Source organism: Salmo salar, chromosome 07 (genome assembly GCF_965601325.2).
Source record: "Salmo salar chromosome 07, fSalSal1, whole genome shotgun sequence".
NCBI classification, from domain to species: Eukaryota; Metazoa; Chordata; class Actinopteri; order Salmoniformes; family Salmonidae; genus Salmo; species Salmo salar.
This window is the reverse complement of record NC_138297.1, coordinates 50,961,859-50,988,201: the sequence shown is the minus strand read 5'-3', so window position 1 is coordinate 50,988,201 and position 26,343 is coordinate 50,961,859. Positions and strand designations below refer to the sequence as shown.

Genomic DNA, 26,343 nt, shown 5'->3' with positions numbered 1-26,343 from the left:
ACACTGAAGCATGTGCTACCAATGCAAATTGTCTTCATATGCAAATGGAGCAACAGTCTGATGACACAGGACACCTGTGATATGAACGCTGTTGACAACTCATCAGTGAGATGACCAGAATTGTAGTGTGGTTTATTTATTCATAAAAAAAGCAGTATCAATACTGTCCCATATTGTAAGACAGACACTAATATAAAAACATTGCCTAGATATATTTTTGTTCACTTTAGAGTTACAGTATCTTCCTTCCCTTGTAAATACATCTGGCACCTTGTTTTTCTTGTTCTCCATGCGTTTCGTACCACCTCCCCTATTGGTTCCTAACGTCCTACACAGACACAAACAAAATGTACTTTGTTAAGTCACCTTGTGTGTGCCTGATCAAAACCTTACAACGAGTAACAAGTGAGTGATTTGTCACATGAGTTGTACGTTCATCCTCCTCCATGTTGTCTGACTCATATATGCTACCAACCACGCTGTGCACTCTCACCGAGCAACTTTTGTTGTCACAAAATCTCACAGACTCTCTCTCTCGCTTACACACACACACACACACACACACACACACACACACACACACACACACACACACACACACACACCACACACACACACACACACACACACACACACACCACACACACACACACACACACACACACACACACTATGTGACTGAGTGACAGTAGACTGGTCACACAATGCTGTCCTTGTGCAGTACACAAAAGGTCAGATGAATCAAAGCATATGAATCACAGACTGTCTCTCCTCTCAGGCTCTCAGACGTACTTCTAATCCATATCACAGCCAAATATCCTCCTCATATTCTTGGATACTACACTGGATATTGATTCACAATCCATTTGATAACATTTATGATAAATATTTAGCTGGAAATGCTAGTGAATCAGCACAGAGATGTTTTTGTGAGATGGTGCTTGGTGCTTGAAGAGGCTCAGGGCAGGTTATGAACGGATACGGGACTACAACTCTTAAAAAAAAGTGATTCCCCCATTTAGATAGACCACAAATATCAAACAAGTAAGAGTTTCTAAAATGTGTGTGTGCGTGCGGGTGAGTTACAGACAGTAGTGCCCGTAGGCGGCCCTTGCGACACTAGTCAGCCGGACCCTGGTCTATAGTATTTACATGTCATCATGACAAGTCCTCTGCCTGAAGGAAGAAACATTGGATTTCAAGTCTTCCTCATTAACTTCTCAAGTTCCATATGAAGAGCAAAGTGAGTAAAAATCCATATTTTTAAGTATGATATTATTATTAGATTTTCCTGAATATATTGTGATTTTTGTTTTTAGAACGTTTCTAGAATTAACTTGAGGGTTGATGAGAAAGTGAAGCCATATACAGATTTAGAAAAGAAAGCAATGTACGGAGGGGCTGGGAAAGGAAAGTCTTCCCTTTCTGATCTGTTTCCTCTGTCAGATTCGGACGACCACGTGTGTCCTCCTATTTCTATTCACAAGTCTTGGAGTATGCTCAGGAGGATTTGGAAATCCTGTCACAGATGACGTGAGCAGGCTGATGTTATTGGTAAGAACTTATACATACTCTAACCTGAACTGTACTATGCAAAACTAGTCTGGTGATTATTTAGAGTTTATTTTGTCATAAAAACTACTTTAAATCTCTTCTTTTGATACAGAAAAATGGGCCAAATAATCCTAATTTATTTTTACAGAAACACAATATTCCAAAGGATTATAACATTTCTATGCATTATATTCCCAAAGAGAGGGTGAGTAGAATTTCTCAAGAACAAAACATCATACAGAAACTTTTAGAAGGAGAGAAGTTGGGTGGTCTTAAACTTTGGCAGCATTTTTGTTGAGGAACATTTTTGTTTTATTTGGAATCTGTAGATTGGAATCATATGTAACCTTGTCGGTTTTCTCCCTTTTCTTACTCCAGAGTGGTGTGTGCTGGGTTCTACTGAATATCTATCCACTGGAACAAAGCCTCAGGGAACTGGCCCGGGTGTTTGGTGCCATTTCTTCCAACAAAGATAATATTATGATCTTCATCACCATGCTGCAAAATCTACGCTTGAAATTTGATCATGAGGAGCTGGTAATGCCTGTCAGTTCTGCCAAATGTAGATTCAGTTACTGTAGACCCAGTTACTGTAGACCCAGTTTATTGACTGTATTAAGTGGTGCAACTATCCTGATGTTTACTTTGTTTGTCTGTATTTCCAGGAGGCAACAATGCAAGTCTTTAAATGCCACTATAGGGTGGTCAAATGGCCGTCTGGGCAGTATTTCGACTATATCAGAGACATTTTGAATTCTGCAGCTCAGGGAGAAGGAGGATTCCACTGTGTGCCTCCACCCTGCCCTGCCTCTACTACACCAGGTAAGAAACACGCCCCAACACACAGTATCGATTCAGCCCCAACATACAACATTTCTGAAGTCTCTTCCTCACAGAGTGTGTTGTTGTCTCTCTCAGGAAGTGAAGCACAAGACCATGAACAGACTCGGTCAAGGGGGAGTCTGCTGTCCCTGCTTTCGATCCCAGTCACAGCCTGCGTGTTCCTCATTGTGTGGGCGGTAAGTTAACAATGTGGATGGCTTGCTCAGGCTGTATGACAGTGTCTGGTCCAGAATACCTACAGGGTATGCAGACTCTTGTTCCAGCCCAGCACTACTACTACACACCTAAAGAACACTTCAACTAATCATCAAATGTGTTAGTACTTGGCTAGAACAAAAGCCTGCACACTGGCTCTCCAGGATTAGGACTGAAGAGCACTGGTGTATGTATTGGATGCTTCAACGTGATACTCTGTTCCACAGATTAAATCTAGAAGAGGAGGCTCCCCAGAGAGTAACCTTGAGAGAGGCCATAGAAGGCTGTCCACTGATGCGGAACGGACCATAACCATCCCTATTCCACCAGTCACCAGTACAACTGACACACCAGTAATGGGGGAAGCCTGATCACCACTGAGGGAGCAGAAGAAGCCAACATCAAGCACTGCATAGAGATCAGAAAGCTCCCCGTCTGGACTGGTGTCACTCTGGACTGGTGTCACTCTGGACTGGTGTCAGTCTGGACTGGTGTCACTCTGGACTGGTGTCACTCTGGACTGGTGTCACTCTGGACTGGTATCTCTGATTCCTCTTGGGTGATATCCCTGAGAGAACAGAGCTGAAATCTCTTATTTGGTATCTTTGACATATCAGAGCTGATATCTCTAAAATATATGGGCTGATATAGGGGTCTCACTTAAACAAGGGACAACGGCGATAAGACATTAATAATCAACCGCTTACTAGAACTATATCATTTGGACTGTCATATATTTTGACACAACACCATGTATCACAGGTTCCTACCTTGTCTATGTCTGTCTAATCAGAGATTTTGTCATTACACAACATCAGAGACATTCTCTACTGAGACTGGACTTTGTTGTTGCCTAAATATCTATTGCTGCTGTGTGGCCACAGAGTGTGTGCTGACACTTTTTTGTCTCACCCCCTCTTTGAGTCACATCATCAGTGTGTGTGTGACCACAGTATGACAGTTTAACTGCCAGCTGTGTGTGTGTGTGTGTGTGTGTGTGTGTGTGTGTGTGTGTGTGTGTGTGTGTGTGTGTGTGTGTGTGTGTGTGTGTGTGTGTGTGAGAGAGTAAGCTACCCTGCTCTGGATGATCTCAGTGAGGGCCATAAGAGGGGCTTGTTCTCGTCACAAAAGAAAAGAGCCGTAGGCTGAAGGAAATACCAGTTCCATGCTAACTGACAGAGACAGATCCTTATGAATCAAAAACCGTTTGATCCTCAATCCCCAGACAGCAGGAAATCAGGATTATCCGCCATCTCCTCTCATGCTGCACTATCACACGCATTATGAAGCCTTCTCACTGGGCACAGACGTCAATTCAACGTCTTTTCCAAGTTGGTTCAACTTAATTTTATTGAAACGATGTGGAAACAACGTTGATTCTACCAGTGTGTGCCCAGTGGGATAGGACTGACTGATTTCAAGCATAAGTTATGGCTGCTTTTGAACTCCCCTCTAGTGGTCAGATACAATAACTATACTTGGTTCCCTCAGCATCTGCAGTAGATCCCAGCTGTAGCAGTACAGTCACTATGCAGTCTGACTGAGGGAGGTTTTGTACGGCTCTGTATCACTGTGGAACACCTAGACACTTTATGTAGATAGTGTAGTGTAGGTAGTGTAGATAGTGTGTGTATGTAGATAGTGTGTGTATGTAGATAGTGTAGGTTGTAGATAGTGTATGTACTGTAGTGTAGATAGTGTATGTGGAGTAAATTATGTAGATAGTGTATGTAGTGTAGATAGCATATGTAGACAGTGTATGTAGACAGTGTATGTAGATAGTGTATGTAGACAGTGTAGATTATGTAGGTAGTGTAGATAGTGTATGTAGCTAGTGTGTGTAGTGTAGATAGTTTATGTAGTGTAGATCGTGTATGTAGACAGTGTATATAGATAGTGTATGTAATGTAGATAGTGTATGTAGTGTAAATGATGTAGATAGTGTATGTAGTGTAGATAGTGTAGTGTATCTAGTGTGTGTAGCTAGTGTGTGTAGTGTAGATAGTTTTTGTAGAGTATACAGTGTATGTAGATCGTGTATGTAGTATAGGTAGTGTATGTAGTGTAGATTGGGTATGTAGTGTAGGTAGTATAGTGTATGTAGCTAGTGTATGTAGTGTAGATAGTGTATGTAGATAGTGTAGATCGTGTCTGTAGTATAGGTAGTGTATGTAGTGTAGATTGGGTATGTAGTGTAGGTAGTATAGTGTATGTAGCTAGTGTAGATAGTGTATGTAGTGTAAATTATGTAGATAGTGTATGTAGTGTAGGTAGTGTAGATTGTGTATGTAGTGTAGTGTAGATAGTGTATGTAGACAGTGTATATTGATAGTGTATGTAATGTAGATAGTGTATGTAGTGTAAGTTATAACCATGATTATGATGATGATGATGGTCATGTGATCTGAATGATTGCTTTCTAATCATATTGTAACATGTCACAGTTGACCTCCTCTAATGACCAGTGTTCTATGTCACTGTATCTTCCCCCTCAGACACTGCAATCTGACTGAGGGAGGTTTTTGTACGGCTCTCTATCACTTTGTGAACACATTACCACTGTGCCAACTCTGACAGTAGTAATCTCCTGCATCTTCAGCCTGGACTCCACTGATGGTCAGAGTGAAGTCACTCCCAGATCCACTACCACTGAATCTAGATGGAGTCCCAGACTGAAGGGTTTTAGCCCAGTATATTAGGAGTTCAGGAGCTCCTCCAGGTTTCTGTTGATACCAGGCTAGATTTGTTATACACATTACTGCTGGTTTTACAGTTCAGAGAGACTGTCTGTCCTGGGAGAACAGTTTTCACTGCAGGAGTCTGAGTCACAGTGTACTGTCCACTGGATTCTGAAACGTATAATAAAAACATTTATATGAATGAAATATTACATATAGTAATGAATAGTTCTGAATATAAATATTATTACTGATATACATTACTGTTGTGTAGATTTAATTCATTTTCAACAATAAATTCAGCAGATGAAGATGGTGGTAAAAATCATGGTTGATGTGGGTTCTGTTGTCATGAAGGACAGCTCTCAGTCATGAAGTGTTAAACTCACAGGGCTGTAAACACTCAGAGCAGGGGGAGATGCATTATTCAAATGAATGTTTTAAATATATTTCAGTTTCCAAGAAGGCCCACATCTTTAGAAAGTATTTTATCCTGCATGTGCTCATTTTTATAACATCAAACAGCAACTTTTTAATCATATCACTAATGTATGACGTTTGTTAGTCACACCACCATTATATTGTTATTCTGATGATGATCAGATATAATGAACTGTCTGTTCACTCATGCTTGGTCTCTAATGTAAGTTCCTCTAATCAGTTAGTGAACACTTCTCTAAACTAAAGCCGGTAGGATTCCTCTGGTAGTGTTGTCTGTCCTCTGTGACTTTACCACCACTGTTAAATCTGAGATCAACATGTTTAATAAAGGAATATACAACATGGATCACTATCACTACTGCTGCTGCTGTTGTCTTTCAGATGGACAATATGGAGGAATACTAGCAACACTGATCTAATGCTGGACTGTACCTCCAGACTAGGAGAACACCTGATACACAGAGGAAGGAAAAAGGACTAATATCTGGATTTAAGATACAATTCATATTTGTATTATCTTGAAACAACTTATGTGAAGTGTTTGTTTTACCTGGAAGATGTTAAAGGGTATTTGTGTTGATTATGATTCTGTATGAATCATCTTCACTGTCACAACTGCAACATCACAACACAGAGAGGTTTTTGTACGAGCAGTAATAGGGATTGTATCACTGTGGTGGACTTTTGGTAGCGGCACCAGACTTGATATTGGAAGTAAGTAAACAACACAATTAACTGTTTTATTCACCTTTTGATGTTGTGAGTCAATTTCTCTATCAATTTAGCCTTTATATTGAGGATATTATTTAATACTTTTTTTTGTGATTAGTCTACATTTTAGATTAGTTGTATGAATAAACATACGTCACCTATTAGGAAATGTACACGAAAAAGTAGGTTTTGCTAAATGTTAGGAAAAACAAAACAAAAAACGATTTATTTAAAATGAAAAAGATAAAATAATATTTGGCAATTATTCATACCATAGTGGAGTTAATTATTTGAACCACAGACTACAGAAATTCAGCTTCCCCAATGGTCAGGAGGTTTTTGTACGAGCAGTAATAGGGATTGTATCACTGTGGTCACTTTTGGTAGCGCCACCAGACTAGATGTTGGAAGTAAGTAACAAGCTCTCTTGATATTTCTTTCTGATTACACTTATTAAGTATGCTAATCTTAAATTCTTTAAAAATATTGAGATTTTAGATTTAAAAAAATATCTATACATTGCTTTGACTGAGACTTCTTTCAACAGTTTATTGAATCAAAATGTTAAATTGTAGGCATTTATTTATATGTCTGATTTGTATGATTGCAGAATATAACTCTTAATTCTGGTATAATAACTATTTAATAGTATTGGATATTGTAGTCATTATTGTTGCATTGAGTTCATGGTAGCCTTCACTGTTAGTGTGAATACAAAGGGTCTCAGTTATGTTTGTAACTGACTTCATGGTCTAAAATGGTTGATATTTTATAAAAACGAATTAACACTCTAATTCTGCAAATACTATGAATATGACTAGGTTATTCTGATCAGATCCATTCCTAAACAATATCTGTATAACATGTATAACTGACACCATATGACTAGTAACTCTAGTTATTTAACCACTTTATACTTGTTTGGTTCATAAATCTGCTGTATCATATTACTTTAGTGTTTTCTCCACATCTTTTAAACAATCTAACTTCTACATTCCTATTTAGAGGGCATTTCCACTTCACTGTATTTTGATGTGTACTTTGCTGAAGATAATCTCTTACTGTAGCTGTACTTGATGTAGTTACTTAGTTGATGTGTTCTGTTTGTTCCAGGTAACAGTGCCCCCACCCTCACCGTCCTGCCCCCCTCTAGTGAGGAACTGTCCAGTACAACAACAGCCACGCTGACGTGTCTGGCCAACAAGGGCTTCCCCTCAGACTGGACCATGAGCTGGAAAGTGGACGGGACCAGCAAGAACCAGAAGACCAGTCCCGGGGTCCTGGAGAAGGACGGCCTGTACAGCTGGAGCAGCACCCTGACTCTCACTGGCCAGGAGTGGACCAAGGCAGGAGAGGTGACCTGTGAAGCCCAGCAGAAATCCCAGACTCCAGTCACCAAGACCTTGAGGAGGGCTGACTGTTCTGGGTAGGACCCCTCAGTCACACACCCCTGTGGAGAGAGGCTGCTGGTTCCTCTGCTTTGACTCTGTTCTGAGATCAGATGTTCTCTGTCTTATTGATCACTGACATGTAGACTAACAGAGGGCTTTGCTTGAGTTCATGTATCAATCCTCTCTGTAGACTGAGGTTGTATCAGTGTTAGATTTGATGTGTTCTGTTTTATTACTATTAGATACTGTAGGAATGATTGCTTTGATGCCTTGATTAATAAATGAAAATAAAGACTTCTCTTTGGAACAAGCTTTTTGTTGTTGTCAGTAATTAGATTTTAGTCTTAAATGTTGAATGAAATAGAAATAGATTCATCAAACGTATCAGACCTAAATGTCATTGCTTAGTTATTTAGGTTCTCACTTGAAACAAGATCATCATCAAACTGTAGTTCATAGCAACACAAGATACTACGATGTTTACAGATTAACAGAAGGTCTATCCACTTGTAGTAGATTGTACGCTTTATTAATATTTCCGAAATGTTTTTGACCTGCTTGACTTCTAGACTTATAAAGACAGTAATCTAACATGCTATCGATATATTGGACTCTCACCAATGTGATCATACCTGCATTTAGCCCACCTGGGAATAGAGTGAACATCTGGTGACAGTGCTGCTCTATACTGGGACAAGCAGAACCACCCAGCCCTGTCTATGTAAATCTGTTTCACTCCCACAGCTACAGGTATAGTTTCAGTTTCACTGCCTGGACTGAGCCAGATGTGAGTGGGTGGACTAGTTTTACTGTAACCTCTATGGTGGATTCAAGGAGGGGGAAATTCTTACAATGAATAAACCACCATTTAATAGATGACATATAAGATGGGTATTACTAAAGACAGACATTGACAGTTACTGACATGTGTCTAATGCCTGAGCTCCACATCTTTTTACTTTCATACAGGGGAAGTAGGGGCTGAAATGTTTCTAATTTTAATTTGCAAATGTTTTGACTTTTGTAACTCGGTGGGGTTACTTTTTATGTTTACACTTAGGTGTCATGACAATATAGCAATAATCATCTGTAATTTAATCAGGATGATGATGACGACAGAGAACATTTTATCTGAATGATCGCTTTCTAATCATATTGTCACATGCCAGAGTTGATCTCCTCTACTGATCAGTGTTCCATGTCACGATCTCTGCCAACTTAGCACCTGCGGTACATCCCAGCTGTAGCAGGACAGTCACTGTGCAGTCTGACTGACTGAGGGAGTTTTTGTATGGCTCTGTATCACTGTGTGAACACTGGACTACTGTGGAGACTCTGACAGTAGTAATCTCCTGCATCTTCAGCCTGGACTCCACTGATGGTCAGAGTGAAGTCACTCCCAGATCCACTGCCATTGAACTAAGATGGAGTCCCAGACTGATGAGTTTAGGAGTTCCTCCAGCTTTTTGTTGATACCAGGCTAGGTTATTTCCATACACATTACTGCTGGTTTTACAGTTCAGAGAGACTGTCTGGCCTGGGAGAACAGCTTTCACTGCAGTAGTCTGATTTACAGTGTACTGTCCACTTGATTCTGAAAAATGAATTAAAAACACAAATCGTTATAAAATGTTCACCCTCTATCATCCAGAAAGCGAGGTCAATACAGGTGCATCAAAGCTGGCACCGAAAGACCAAAAAACAGCTTCTATCTCAAGGCCATCGGACTGTTAAATAGCCATCACTAGCCGGCTACCACCCAGTTACTCAACCCTGCACCTTAGAAGCTGCTGTCCTATCTATGTACATAGACATGGAATCACTGGTCACTTAAATATTGGAACACTGGTAACTTTTAATAATGTTTACATACTTTTTAAAAACTAATTTCTTATGTACAGTGCCTTCGAAAGTATTCAGACCTCTTGACTTTTTCCACATTTTGTCACAGCCTTATTCTAAAATTGATTAAATAGATTTTTTCCCTCATCACGCTACACACAATTTTTTTTTAAGCTTGGCACACATGTATTTGGGGAGTTTCTCCCATTCTTCTTTGCAGATCCTCTCAAGCTCTGTCAGGTTGGATCGGGAGCATCGCTACACAGCTATTTTCAGGTCTCTCCAGAGATGTTTGATCGGGTTGAAGTCCGGGCTCCAGCTGTGCCACACTAGGACATTCAGAGACTTGTCCTGAAGCCACTCCTGCATTGTCTTGACTGTGTGCTTAGGGTCGTTGTCCTGTTGGAAGGTGAACCTTCGCAAAAATAAATTCAAAAATAAATAATTGGCTGTGCAGCGACGCTCCCTATCCAACCTGACAGAGCTTGAGAGGATCTGCAAAGAAGAATGTCAGTAACTCCCCAAATACAGGTGTGCCAAACTTGTAGCGTCTTACGCAAGAAGACTCAAGGCTGTAATCACTGCCAAAGGTGCTACAACAAAGTACTGAGTAAAGGGTCTGAACACTTATGTAAATGTATTATTTCATTTTTATTTATTTTTTATTAGCAAAAAAATATTTTTAAAAACTGCTTTTGCTTTGTCATTATGGGGTATTGTGCTTAAATTGATGAGAAAGAAAACATTTAATACATTTTAGAATAAGACTGTAACGTAACAAAATGTGGAAAGAGTCAATGGGTCTGAATACTTTCCGAAGGCACTGTACATAAGAAATGGTTAGAGCTAGGTTTAGAGTTAGTAGATAGTTAGTTGAAATGTTACTAATAGTCTGTAGAGCACACTTTATTTGGATAGTCCGGATATTCCATCTGTAACTGCTCTACAGATGGTCACACACCATCTGTTGATAAGCAACTGCTGGCTAATGTTACAGTTAGGGTTAGGTTTACAATAACGTTAAGGGATAATGTTAGGGTAAGGGTTAATGTTAGGGTAAGGGTTAATGTTAGGGTTAGGGTAAAGGTAAAGTGTAGGGTTGGGATAACAGTTAAGGTTAGGGTTAGACTAAGGGTAAGGATTAATGTTAGGGTTAGGATAAGGATCAAGGTTAGGGTTAGGATAAGGTTAGGGTTAGGTTTTGTAGATAGTTACTAACAGTCTATAGAGTATTTACAGATGGACTATCCAAAGAAAGTTTTAACTTTATATTGAGCATTTCTGGTTTGTTATTTATATTTTGGAGAATGATGAACATAACTTTGTTATTACATTGATAAAACTATTTCAAATGAAGAATAAAAAATGGTATTTGACGAGAATTCATACTGTATGAGTTCATGATTGAAATCATAGTCTAAAGAAATTCAAGCATTTCACTGGGGATTGCATCACTGTGGTACACTTTTGTTAGCTGCACCAGACTTGATGTTGGAAATAAGTGGCTCACAAGCTCTCTTGATATGTATGTCTCATCACGAATTTAGTATTTCACTTTCTTAAACTCTGTCTCAATTAAAATATTACTATTTGAGATATTTGTATCTAAGAAATATAAACTCAGCAAAAAAAGAATGTATGAACATAACAAGATTCAACAACTGAGACAAACTGAACAAGTTCCACAGACATGTGGCTAACAGAAATGGAATAATGTGTCCCTGAACAAATGGGGGGAGGGGGTCAAAATGAAATGTAACAGTCAGTATTTGGTGTGGCCACCAGCTGCATTAAGTACTGCAGTGCATCTCCTTCTCATGGACTGCACCAGATTTGCCAGTTCTTGCTGTGAGATGTTTCCCCACTCTTCTCAAGTACTGCACCTGCATGTTCCCGGACATTTCTGGGGGGAATGGCCCTAGCCCTCACCCTCCGATCCAACAGGTCCCAGACGTGGTCAATGGAATTGAGATCCGGGCTTGTCGCTGGCCTTGGCAGAACACTGACATTCCTGTCTTGCAGGAAATCACGCACAGAACGGCTGGTGGCATTGTCATGCTGGAGGGTCATGTCAGGATGAGCCTGCAGGAAGGGTACCACATGAGGGAGGAGGATGTCTTCCCTGTAATGCACAGCATTGAGATTGCCTGCAATGACAACAAGCTCAGTCCGATGATGCTGTGACACACCGCCCCAGACCATGATGGACCCTCCACTTCCAAATCGATCCTGCTCCAGAGTACAGGCCTCGGTGTAACGTTCATTCCTTCGACAATAAACGCGAATCCGACCATCACCCCTGTTGAGACAAAACCGCAACTCATCAGTGAAGAGCACTTTTTGCCGGTCCTGTCTGGTCCAGCGATAGTGGGTTTGTGCCCAGAGGCGACGTTGTTGCCGGTGATGTCTGGTGAGGACCTGCCTTACAACAGGCTTACAAGCCCTCAGTCCAGCCTCTCTCAGCCTATTGCGGTCAGTCTGAGCACTGATGAAGGGATTGTGCGTTCCTGGTGTAACTCAGGCAGTTGTTGTTGCCATCCTGTACCTGTCCCGCAGATGTGATGTTCGGATGTACCGATCCTGTGTAGGTGTTGTTACACGTGGTCTGCCACTGCAAGGACGATCAGCTGTCCGTCCTGTCTCCCTGTAGTGCTGTCTTAGGCATCTCACAGTAGAGACATTGCAATTTATTGCCCTGGCCACATCTGCAGTCTTCATGCCTCCTTGCAGCATGCCGAAGGCACATTCACGCAGATGAGCAGGGACCGTGGGCATATTTCTTTTGGTGTTTTTCAGAGTCAGTAGAAAGGCCTCTTTAGTGTCCTAAGTTTTCATAACTGTGACCTTAATTGCCTACCGCCTGTAAGCTGTTAGTGTCTTAACGACCGTTCCACAGGTGCATGTTCATTAATTGTTTATGGTTCATTGAACAAGAATGGGGAACAGTGTTTAAACCCTTTACAATGAAGATCTGTGAAGTTATTTGGATTTTTACGAATTATCTTTGAAAGACAGGGTCCTGAAAAAGGGACGTTTCTTTTTTTGCTGAGTTTATATATTGTCATATATTGCTGTTGACTGAGCCTTCTTTCAAATATTCTGGTATGATAAGTATGGTATCTGTTATTGTAGTCATCATTGCATTGAGTTTATGATAGCCACAATATTAATGTGAAGATAAATGGTATGCGTTATGTTTGTATCCAACCGCTTAGCTTCTGCAACTACTACAAATATGAGTATTCTGATCAGATGCGTTCCTAAAAAAATATCTGTATGACAAAGTAATGCTAAAGTTAAACACGTCATACTTGTATACTTTATACTTGTAATCTGTTTACTATCATATTACTGTTTGTTTTCTTTACATCTTTTAGCAATCTAACTTTTATATTCATATACAGTTTTAGAAGTCATTTCCAAAGTGCTTTGTTTTGATGTAATTGATGTGTTGCGTTTCTTCTAGGTAACAGTTCCCCGACCCTGACCGTCCTGCCCATCTCTAGTGAGGAGCTGTCCAGTAAGACAACGGCAACGCTGACTTGTCTGGCCAACAAGGGCTTCCCCTCAGACTGGACCATGAGCTGGAAAGTGGACGGGACCAGCAAGAAGCAGGAGGCCAGTCCCGGGGTCCTGGAGAAAGATGGTCTGTATAGCTGGAGCAGCACCCCGTCTCTCACTGTCCAGGATTGTATTCAAAACACAGGTCATCTTCAGGTGTTTGGATCACTGCACATCATCTCTATCCAGATTGGTTGATGGTTTTCCCTTGAGATACTCAACAGTGTCAACATGTAGTTAATGGTCAGGAGAAACATTTAGTGATCAGTTATGATGTAAGGTCTTCTAGAAACAGCTCTAGTTTGACTCTATTGTTGTTCAGCACTACTACACACTGTGTCATTGTACTGGATCATCTCCTCCCCTCAGCACCTGCAGTAGGTCCCAGCTGTAGCAGTACAGTCACTGTGCAGTCTGACTGAGGGAGGTTTTTGTACGGCTCTGTATCACTGTGTGAACACATTACCACTGTGCCAACTCTGACAGTAGTAATCTCCTGCATCTTCAGCCTGGACTCCACTGATGGTCAGAGTGAAGTCACTCCCAGATCCACTGCCACTGAATCTAGATGGAGTCCCAGAATAGAGTGTGTTCCCTGGGAGCATCATGAGTTTGGGGTTTTCTCCTGGTTTCTGTTGGTACCAGGATAGACACTGATGGCCCCATGACTGACCATTGTGACAATCACCAAATACACTACTGCTGGTTTTACAGGTCAGATAGACTGCCTGTCCTGGGAGAACAGCTTTCACTGCAGGAGTCTGAGTCACAGTGATCTGTCCTCTAGAGTCTGAAACAGAGAGACCGCAAATATTTGTATCACCAGGAATGAATAACACATTCTTAACAACTATCAGTTCACTCAGACTGATTAATTTTTATTATAGAAACATGCAACTTAATTGTATTCACCCTTGAAGCAGAGAGCAAGTGTCCAGATGAAGATGGTGATAGAAGTCATGGTTGTTGTGGGTTCTGTTGTCATAAAGGACAGCTCTCAGTCATGAAGTGTTAAACTCACAGGGCTATAAACCCTCCCAGATCACTGAAGCATGTGCTGCCAATGCAAAGTGTTCTCTCTATGCAAACAGACTTTCATGGTCCCACAGGGAAACTGTAGTTGAAGAGATCTGTGTGAGCAGCTGACATTGAAAAAGGTTGAGAGCTGATTGTCCAGCCAATCATGGCCTTGATTGGTAAACAAGCCTCAGCTGGAATCATTTAAAGACTGAGAATGTGCTGGAATATAGAAGGGTGTGGCATGAACAAGGTGTTGCGCTAATGGTCAGGAGTTTAAGAAATAAATAATTGATTTAGAGTTTAAACCTTAGACCACATCTCGACTTTATTATTCCTGTTTTATTGTTCAATCAGATCGGATAGGTCAACTGGACAGGGTGATGGTTGTGCTATGTTCGTAAGGGAAGGTCTTGTATATCGTAATATACCTGTCCCATCTGAATATGAATGTGTGATGCTGGAAATATACATTGCAGGTAGTAATATTAAGTTGCACAATTTTTGTCTGTAGCGATGTGTGATGAAATATCAGGAGAATTGGGGTCTAGAGAGATATGGTGCGGCAACTTTAATACACATAATAGTTTATGGGGAAGCACACATACAGATGCTAATGTTACTGTTGTGGAATATTTGATGGAAACAACAGCATTAGTATGTCTTAACGATGGATGTGGTACAAGAGCTGATGTTGTTAGAGGGGTTACATCCTGCCTGGACCTCACGCTGGCTTCTAACTCTATTGCATCTATGTGTGAACGGAATGGATGATTCTAATGTTGGAAGTGATCATTTCCCCATTTCGTGTACCATGAACTTTGATGTCACTATTCCAGATAGGATCCTGTTCACCAGATGGTGCTTTCATAAAGTAGACTGGGAAAAGTGATAATTACTTGAAGTCTGTTGGAGAGTTGTCTTTAGAGAGGCCGGTTGATGTATGTGCTGCTTCTGTGACCTCTCTGATTTTGAGTGCTGTGAATTTATACGTACCAGTGAGTGAAGAGTGTGAGAAAAGGAAGGTTGTTTCTTGGTGGACTGAAGGGTACACTGTGGCTATTGGAGAAATAAATAGGGCTTACAGAGTGTTGTGTAGGAATTTGATTCCTGAGAATCTAATTGATTGCCAAACAAAGAGAACTTTAGTATGTAGGGTCACGAAGTCTGTCAAGAGAAAGCATGTAGACAGTTCTGCTCTACAATAGGCAGGGGGATGTATGGTCTATGTTGAAGAAGCAAGTCCACTCGAATTGTTGGGGAAGACATTTGCTAGGGTACATAGTGGGGTTACTTTGGATGAAGTATATAAGCAACGCAGGTGTGAGATTTGAAATGCTCATGTTAATGTGTATAAGACAAGGCATAGTGTTGACTCTTCTTTGGATGCTGTTTTTACCATACATGAGATGCATTCAGCCTTAAGCTGTGGATATACAGCCCTAGGTCATGATCATTTGTGCTTTGTAATGCTTAAGCATATACCTGATGAGGTAATGTAGTGTATCTGTTTACTACATGTCTTTGTAGACTCAGGGGCAGTTTGCCAGACAGATTAAGCCTAGTCCTGGACTAAAAAGCAAGCTCGATGGATAATCTTTGTTGCTCTTGGTGGGCTAAACTGTAGAGCATGAATGTAACACATTTATCTGATGGATTGTTTTGTCCCAAAATATTTTCAGAGTTTATTTTTGCCTTTATCTTTATAGATTAAGGGTTTTGTTGTCGGTTGTTCTCAGTACTGTAACTAGTTGTTTATCCTGTGTGTATTGTCGATTTGAAATATGTTAACTGATAATGCAGTGTCTCTTCTTCCCTCTCCACTCCTAATGTTATAATGTAGTAGCTGACCCTCTTCTCCAGCTGGTCCCTCTATCAGGCCCACAGTGTCTCTGCTTCCCCCGTCCTCTGAGCAGCTCTCTGGGGGCTCGGCCACACTGGCCTGCCTGCTGGGCGGCTACTCTCTCCCCAGGGGGCGATGGTGGGGTGGAGGTGACGGGCGGGGTCCTGACCACCACAGAAGAAAAGGGTGGCCCCTATAGCACCCTGACCCTGAGCAAGGCACACTGGGAAAAGGGAGAGGCGTACACCTGCAGGGTGGTCCATGACGATACCAGTGAATTCGGCCGCATTCCGGAAAGTCACTGTTGTCTAGAGACTGGAGAGGCAATTGTAGGGGGCTAGAATTCCCACATGGTGCTAGTCCTGGAAACAGTGTTTTAGAGCTGAATGTTACAGTATAATAGTGAATAATATCAGTAGTGCTGTGTGCTAAATTAACTATTTTGAAATTAAGTTGTACATGTCTTCTTGCCTCTGAGATCAAATACAGCTTGTTTTAATAGAAATATAACCACAAGAGTTACTTTATTCATGATTCCTGTGATCACTGTCCAATGAAGGTAGCACATTTCATACACATTTTGATTACTTCACCTAACCTAAGATCTGCTCTCACAACTCACACTGCTGAACAGTACATTTCCATAACTTATTTATTTCAAATGTTTATTTCCTAATATGATTTGATGAATTGTTTCCGCTATGGTTTTTAACCATGTGTGGTCTACACTGTAGCTTCCCTGGGTTCTCTACCTCCAACCCCATGGGGACAGGCTGAACATCTGGTGACAGTACTGCTCTATTCTGGGACAAGCAGAACCAACCAGCCCTGCCTATGCAAATCTCAGCTTCACTCCCACAACTCCAACTGATAACACAGCCACAAAGTCAAAATTGCCTAGACAAACGAGCTTTTTGGTCTTAAATTTAAGGTGGGGTTTAGTCAGAATTATGACTTTGTTGCTGTATTAAGTAGTGACTACCCAGTTTCACTCTCTGAAATATCCTAGACTGGGACAGATGTGGAGAGGGGTTAACTTCTATGGTTGATTGGATTCTGATATTTTTTCTATGATAACTACTACCCTCATAGATTAGTTCTAAAATAGTAATAACATGGTCCATTAAGCAATTTCATTCTCTATTTTAGGACAACTGGGGCATCCGTGTAACAATTATGTGGCGTATTCAGTGGATTAAGACAAATCGTTTGCAATTAGGACTTTTTTCTAATGTCTGAGCCCCACATCTTGTTCCTGATTGACAGATCCGGCAGTCCGTAACCTGCTCATGACAATCAATAATTCTAAATGATCAGATTGATTTTCATCACATCATATGAGGACTTTTAGTGGGCTGAAATGTTTGTAACTTTGATTTAAAATGTGATGATCTCATATTTTGACTTTGTGACTCAGTGGGGTTACTTATGTACGTACACTGAACAAAAATATAAATGCAACATGTAAAGTGTTGGTCCCATGTTTCATGAGCTGAAATAAAAGATCCCAGAAATTGTCCATAATTATGCACAAATAGCTAATTTCTCAAATTTTGTGCACAAATGTATTTACATCCCTGTTAGTGAGGATTTCTACTTTACCAAGATAATCCATCCACCTGACAGGTGTGGCATATCAAGAAGCTAACTAAACAGCATGATTATTATACAGGTGCACCTTGTGCTGGGGACAATAAAAGGCCACTCTAAAATGTGCAGTTTGTCACACAATACAATGCCACAGATGTATCAAGTTGTGAGGGAGCGTGCAACTGGCATGCTGACTGCAGGAATGTCCACCAGAGCTGTTGCCAGAGAATTTAATGTTCATTTCTCTACCATAAGCCGCCCCCAACGTTGTTTCAGAGAGTTTGGCAGTACGTCCAACCGGCCTCACAACCGCAGACCACGTGTATGGCATTGTGTGGGCGAGCAGTTTACTGCAGTCTGTGCCTAACAATGTTTGTACCATGCTTGTGCTGCTACCATGTTGTGCTGCTGCCATGTGCTGCTACCGTGTTGTTGTCATGTTGTGTTGCTACCATGCTGTTTTGTCATTTGTTAGTGCCATGCTGTGTTGTCTTAGGTCTCTCTTTATGTAGTGTTGTAGTGTCTCTCTTGTCATGGTGTGTTTTGTCTTATACACTGCTCAAAAAAATAAAGGGAACACTTAAACAACACAATGTAACTCCAAGTCAATCACACTTCTGTGAAATCAAACTGTCCACTTAGGAAGCAACACTGATTGACAAATGTCACATGCTGTTATGCAAATGGAATAGACAACAGGTGGAAATTATAGGCAATTAGCAAGACACCCCCAATAAAGGAGTGGTTCTGCAGGTGGGGACCACAGACCACTTCTCAGTTCCTATGCTTCCTGGCTGATGTTTTGGTCACTTTTGAATGCTGGCGGTGCTTTCACTCTAGTGGTAGCATGAGACGGAGTCTACAACCCACACAAGTGGCTCAGGTAGTGCAGCTCATCCAGGATGGCACATCAATGCGAGCTGTTGAAAGAAGGTTTGCTGTGTCTGTCAGCGTAGTGTCCAGAGCATGGAGGCGCTACCAGGAGACAGGCCAGTACATCAGGATACGTGGAGGAGGCCGTAGGAGGGCAACAACCCAGCAGCAGGACCGCTACCTCCACCCTTGTGCAAGGAGGAGCAGGAGAAGCACTGCCAGAGCCCTGCAAAATGACCTCCAGCAGGCCACAAATTTGCATGTGTCTGCTCAAACGGTCAGAAACAGACTCCATGAGGGTGGTATGAGGGCCCGACGTCCACAGGTGGGGGTTGTGTTTACAGCCCAACACCGTGCAGGACGTTTGGCATTTGCCAGAGAACACCAAGATTGGCAAATTCGCCACTGGCGCCCTGTGCTCTTCACAGATGGAAGCAGGTTCAACTCTGAGCATGTGACAGACGTGACAGAGTCTGGAGACGCCGTGGAGAACGTTCTGCTGCCTGCAACATCCTCCAGCATGACCGGTTTGGTTGTGGGTCAGTCATGGTGTGGGGTGGCATTTCTTTGGGGGGCCGCACCGCCCTCCATGTGCTCGCCAGAGGTAGCCTGACTGCCATTAGGTACCGACATGAGATCCTCAGACCCCTTGTGAAACCATATGCTGGTTCCTCCTAATGCAAGACAATGCTAGACCTCATGTGGCTGGAGTGTGTCAGCAGTTCCTGCAAGAGGAAGGCATTGATGCTATGGACTGGCCCGCCCGTTCCCCAGACCTGAATCCAATTGAGCACATCTGGGACATCATGTCTCGCTCCATCCACCAACGCCACGTTGCACCACAGACTGTCCAGGAGTTGGCGGATGCTTTAGTCCAGGTCTGGGAGGAGATCCCTCAGGAGACCATCCGCCACCTCATCAGGAGCATGCCCAGGCGTTGTAGGGAGGTCATACAGGCACGTGGAGGCCACACACACTACTGAGCCTCATTTTGACTTGTTTTAAGGACATTACATCAAAGTTGGATCAGCCTGTAGTGTGGTTTTCCACTTTAATTTTGAGTGTGACTCCAAATCCAGACCTCCATGGGTTGATGAATTGGATTTCCATTGATTATTTATGTGTGATTTTGTTGTCAGCTCATTCAACTATGTGAAGAAAAAAGTATTTAATAAGATTATTTCTTTCATTCAGTTCTAGGATGTGTTGTTTAAGTGTTCCCTTTATTTTTTTGAGCAGTATATTTTTATTTTTAATTCCAGCCCCTGCAGGAGGCCTTTTGCATCTTGGTAGGCCGTCATTTTAAATAAGAATTTGCTGTTAACTGACTTGCCTAGTTAAATACAAATATCCAGCAACTTCGCACAGCATTTGAAGAGGATTGGGACAACATTCCACAGGCCACAATCAACAGCCTGATCAACTCTATGCGAAGGAGATGTCGCACTTGTCACGTCCTGACCATAGTAAGCTGTTATTTTCTATGGTAGAGTAGGTCAGGGCGTGACGGGGGGGGGGGGGGGGGGGGTTCTAGTTTAGTTTTTCTATGTTGTTATGTTCTAGTTTTGTATTTCTATGTTGGGTTGTTCTAGTTTTGTATTTCTATGTTGGGCTTTGTTTGGGATGATCTCGTCATCGTTGTCTCTAATTGGAGGTCATATTTAAGTTGGTGTTTGTCCCACCTGGGTTTGTGGGAGATTAGTTTTGAGTAAGTGTATGTTCACCTCTGCGTCACGGTTTGTTGTTTTTTGTTCTTTAGTTTATGTATTGCATAGTTTCGCAGAGAAAATAAAATGTGGAACGATAATCACGCTGCACTTTGGTCCGCTCCTCTCTGCGACAACCGTGACAGCACTGCATGAGGCAAATGGTGGTCACACCAAATAATGACTGGTTTTCTGATCCACGCCCCTACCTACTGTATCTGTATTCCTAGTTGTATCTCATGGACTTGACTTTTCAACGACACTGCTCTGGGGTCTTGGAGTACCCTTGGTCATGCATCTTTTCTGCTACTCTCATGTTTTCAAACATAATTAAAAGGGCATCTGATCCAACAAATACTCTGCAATCATTTCTACAACTGAATGACCCTGTTATACTGTAGCTCCAATACCAGTGAGAATAATTAGTGATATTTGGTGATACACCTCTAAGATCTGCTCTCACAACTCACACTGCTAAACAATTACTTTCCATAACATATGTATTTATGTTTCATTCCCAATATGGTGACAGTGCTGCTCTATTCTGGGACAAGCAAAACCATCCTGCCCTGTCTATGTAAATCTCAGTTTCACTCACACAGCTACCAGTCTAGCAGTTGAACAGTTTCACTGAGTGAAATACCCTGGACTGGGCAAGATGTGAGGGAGTGACTGGTTTAACATCTATGGTTGATTCACCATGTAATTAATGATTGACTGATTCTGCCTCCTCAACCCTCCTCTCCTCCCTTTCTGCATCCTTTGATTTTCTCTGTCCCCTATCCTCCAGGCCGGCTCGGTCCTCCCCTCCTGCTCCGTGGCTCGACGACTCACTACGAGCTCACAGAACAGGGCTCCGGGCAGCCGAGCGGAAATGGAGTAAAACTCGCCTCCCTGCGGACCTGGCATCCTTTCACTCCCTCCTCTCTACATTCTCCTCTTCTGTCTCTGCTGCTAAAGCCACTTTCTACCACTCTAAATTCCAAGCATCTGCCTCTAAACCTAGGAAGCTCTTTGCTACCTTCTCCTCCCTCCTGAAGCCTCCTCCCCCTCCCCCCCTCCTCCCTCTCTGCGGATGACTTCGTCAACCATTTTGAAAAGAAGGTTGACGATATCCGATCCTCGTTTGCTAAGTCAAACGACACCGCTGGTCCTGCTCACACTGCCCTGCCCTGTGCTTTGACCTCTTTCTCCAGATGAAATCTTGCGTCTTGTGACGGCCGGCCGCCCAACAACCTGCCCACTTGACCCTATCCCCTCCTCTCTTCTCCAGACCATTTCCGGAGACCTTCTCCCCTTCCTCACCTCGCTCATCAACTCATCCTTGACCGCTGGCTACGTCCCTTCCGTCTTCAAGAGAGCGAGAGTTGCACCCCTTCTGAAAAAACCTACACTCGATCCCTCCGATGTCAACAACTACAGACCAGTATCCCTTCTTTCTTTTCTCTCCAAAACTCTTGAACGTGCCGTCCTTGGCCAGCTCTCCTGCTATCTCTCTCAGAATGACCTTCTTGATCCTAATCAGTCAGATTTCAAGACTGGGCATTCAACTGAGACTGCTCTTCTCTGTGTCACGGAGGCTCTCCGCACTGCTAAAGGTAACTCTCTCTCCTCTGCTCTCATCCTTCTAGACCTATCTGCTGCCTTTGATACTGTGAACCATCTGATCCTCCTCTCCACCCTCTCCGAGTTGGGCATCTCCGGCGCGGCCCACGCTTGGATTGCGTCCTACCTGACAGGTCGCTCCTACCAGGTGTCGTGGCGAGTCTCTCCTATCATTGCTATGCAGACGACACACAATTAATCTTCTCCTTTCCCCCTTCTGATAACCAGGCGGCGAATCACATCTCTGCATGTCTGTCAGACATATCAGTGTGGATGACGGATCACCAGCTCAAGCTAAACCTCAGCAAGATGGAGCTGCTCTTCCTCCCGGGGAAGGACTGCCCGTTCCATGATCTCGCCATCACGGTTGACAACTCCCTTGTGTCCTCCTCCCAGAGTGCTAAGAACCTTGGCGTGATCCTGGACAACACCCTGTCGTTCTCCACTAACATCAAGGCGGTGACCCGATCCTGTAGGTTCATGCTCTACAACATTCGCAGAGTACGACCCTGCCTCACACAGGAAGCGGCGCAGGTCCTAATCCAGGCACTTGTCATCTCCCGTCTGGATTACTGCAACTCGCTGTTGGCTGGGCTCCCTGCCTGTGCCATTAAACCCCTACAACTCATCCAGAACGCCGCAGCCCGTCTGGTGTTCAACCTTCCCAAGTTCTCTCACGTCACCCCGCTCCTCCGCTCTCTCCACTGGCTTCCAGTTGAAGCTCGCATCCGCTACAAGACCATGGTGATTGCCTACGAAGCTATGAAGGGAACGGCACCTCCATACCTTCAGGCTCTGATCAGGCCCTACACCCAAACAAGGGCACTGCGTTCATCCACCTCTGGCCTGCTGGCCCCCCTACCTCTGAGGAAGCACAGTTCCCGCTCAGCCCAGTCAAAACTGTTCGCTGCTCTGGCACCCCAATGGTGGAACAAGCTCCCTCACGACGCCAGGACACCGGAGTCAATCACCACCTTCCGGAGACACCTGAAACCCCACCTCTTTAAGGAATACCTAGGATAGGATAAAGTAATCCTTCTAACCCCCCCCTCCCCCCCCCCCCCTTAAAAGATTTAGATGCACTATTGTAAAGTGGTTGTTCCACTGGATATCATAAGGTGAATGCACCAATTTGTAAGTCGCTCTGGATAAGAGCGTCTGCTAAATGACTTAAATGTAAATGTAAATGTAATTAATGACAGACAAAACAGATATCATACTACACGCTGTTATCATAAAGTATGTCTCTACATAAATGTGTCTCATGTTTGAGCCCAGCATCATGTCTCATTCACAGCTCTAACAGCTCATGGAAAGGGTTAATACATGCTAGATGATCACATCAATAACTGGTTGTGAACTTCATCTAGGGAATTGGTTTGAGGGGCTGATACTTTTCTTTTTACATCTGTAGATCTAACTTTGCATATGGACTGGTATTGTCTTCCAAAACTACAAATAACTTTTATATACACTTTCAGTTCATTACCAATATAACAAGTTACAACCATGATGATGATGATAATGAGGACGATGATGACGACGTTGGAGATCGTGTGATTTGTATGATACTTTCTAACCATTTTCAAAGTTGACCTCCTCTACTGATCAGTCTTCCATGTCACTGTCTTCCCCTCAGCACCTGCAGACATGATGTATGACGGTGCCGGAGGGGAGAGCTGCCATCGTATCGGCTCTTAACCAACCATGCTATTTTGTTATTTCTTTCGCGTTGTTCGTGACTTGTTTTGTGTTTAAGGTTGCTGCTACCGTCTCTTATGACCGAAAAGAGCTTCTGGACATCAGAACTGCGATTGCTCACCTCAAACTGGACGAAGAGTGCTTCAATGAGTCGGATGGGAGGGATATACAACAGGCACCCGACCAGGCCCAGATCCCTGTGATTCGCTGGAGAAGGAAACTGAGATTGAGGCAAAAGATCAGGGTGCCTTGTGAGGATCAGGCGACAAGTGGCTAATCTGCCCTTGCCCTCCGTTCTGCTAGCTGACGTTCAATCACTGGAAAATAAATGGTACGAACTGAAAGCACGTTTAACCTACCAAATGGACATGTTTCACCGAGTCGTGGCAGAACGGCGACATTAAGAACATGCAGCTGGCGGGTTGTACACTCATTCGGCAGGACAGAACAGCAGCCTCTGGTAAGACACGGGGCGGGGGCCTATGCATATATGTAAACAACAGGCGGTGCACGATATCTTCGGAAGTATCGAGGTTTTGCATCTCATGATAAGCTGTAGACCTAGAGAGTTTATCTGTATTTTTTTTGTGCCAGACCGATGCTGGCACTAAAACCGCAGTCAATGAGCTGTATACCGCCATAAGCAAACAGGAAAACGCTCATCCAGAGGTGGCGCTCCTAGTGGCCGGGGACTTTAATGCAGGGAAACTTAAATCAGTTTTACCTAATTTCTGTCAGCAAGTTAAATGTGCAACCAGAGGGAAAAACATTCTAGACCACCTTTACTCCACAAACAGAGATGTGTACAAAGCTCTCCCTCACCTTCCATTTGGCAAATCTGACCATAATTCCATCCTCCTTATTCCTGCTTACAAGCAAAGATTAAAGCAGGAGGCACCGGTGACTTGATCCATAAAAAAGCGGTCAGATGAAGCAGACTGTTTTGCAAGCACAGACTGGAATATGTTCCGGGATTCTTCCGATGGCATTGAGGAGTACAACACATCAGTCACTGGCTTTATCAATAAGTGCATTGAGAACATCGTCCCCACTGTGACTGCATGTACATACCCCACTCAGAAGCCATGGATTACAGGCAACATTCACACTGAGCTAAAGGGTAGAGCTGCCGCTTTCAAGGAGCAGGACTCTAACCCGGAAGCTCATAAGAAATCCTGCTATGCTCTCCAACGAACCATCAAACAGGCAAAGCGTCAATATAGGACTAAGATCGAATCGTACTATACCGGCGCTGACACTCGTCGGATGTGGCAGGGCTTGCAAACTATTACAGACTACAAAGGGAAGCACAGCCGAGAGCTGCCCAGTGACATGAGCCTACCAGACGAGCTAAATAACTTCTATGCTCGCTTCGAGGCAAGTAACACTGAAACATGCATGAGAGCATCAGCTGTTCCGGACAACTGTGTGATCACGCTCTCCGCAGGTGATATGAGTAAGACCTTCAAACAGGTCAACATTCACAAGGCCAAACGGATTACCAGGACGTGTACTCTGAGCATGCGCTGACCAACAGGCAAGTGTCTTCACTGACATTTTCAAACTCTCCCTGTCCGAGTCTGTAATACCAACATGTTTTAAGCAGACCACCACAGTCCCTGTGCCTAAGAACACTAAGGTAACCTGCCTAAATGACTACCAACCTGTAGCACTCACGTCTGTAGCCATGAAGTGCTTTGAAAGGCTGGTCATGACTCACATCAACACCATTATCCCAGAAACCCTAGATCCACTCCAATTTGCACACCGCTCTGGTGTCCACATCACCAACAAACTAACATGGTCCAAGCACACCAAGACAGTCGTGAAGAGGGCATGACAAAACCTATTCCCCCTCAGGAGACTGAAAAGATTTGGCATGGGTCCTCAGATCCTCAAAATGTTTTACAGCTGCACCATCGGGAGCATCCTGACTGGTTGCACCCCTGCCTGGTACTGCTCGGCCTCCGACCGCAAGGCACTACAGAGGGTAGTGCGTACGGCCCAGTACATCACTGGGGCCAACCTCTATACCAGGGGGTGTCAGAGGAAGGCCTTAAAAATTGTCAAAGACTCCAGCCACCCTAGTCATAGACTGTTCTCCCTGCAACCGCACGGCAAGCGGTACCGGAGTGCCAAGTCGAGGTCCAAGAGGCTCCTAAATAGCTTCTACCCCCACGCCATAAGACTCCTGAACAGCAAATGGCTACCCATTTGCATTGCCCCCCCCCCCCCCCCCCCCCAACGGAACACTGCTGCTACACTCTGTTATTATCTATGCACAGTCACTTTAATAACTCTACCTACATGTACATACTACCTCAATTACCTCGACACCGGTGCCCCCTGTATATACAGTAGCCCCGCTATTGTTATTTACTGCTGCTTTTTAATTATTTGTTATTCTTACTTAATTTTTGGGGGTATTTTCTTAAAACAGAATTGTTGGTTAAGGGCTTGTAAGTAAGTATTTCACTGTAAGGTTGTATTCAGCGCATGTGACAAATACAAATGTTTACTACTGATGTAGTGGTAACTCTGACAGTAGTAATCTCCTGCATCTTCAGCCTGGACTCCACTGATGGTCAGAGTGAAGTCACTCCCAGATCCAGTGCCACTAAATGTAGATGGAGTCCCAGAGGGAAGTGTTGTAGCATAGTAAATAAGGAGTTTAGGAGCTCCTCCAGGTTTCTGTTGGTACCAGGCTAGAATGTGTCCATTGCTCTTACTGTATACAGCACTGCTGGTCTTACAGCTGAGACTGACTGAGTGACCCACTGAAACGGTTTTCA

The 26,343-nt window shown here is 43.2% G+C and overlaps 1 pseudogene across 1 annotated transcript; it reads left to right on the top strand.

Moving 5' to 3' along the window:
• The first annotated feature begins 6,708 nt into the window (after positions 1 to 6,708).
• On the top strand, positions 6,709 to 8,123 carry LOC106609426 (Ig kappa-b4 chain C region pseudogene; annotated as a pseudogene). Its single transcript, XR_014392820.1, has 2 exons — positions 6,709 to 6,832; positions 7,536 to 8,123. The product of XR_014392820.1 is annotated as an Ig kappa-b4 chain C region pseudogene (transcript).
• Positions 8,124 to 26,343: the final 18,220 nt, after the last annotated feature.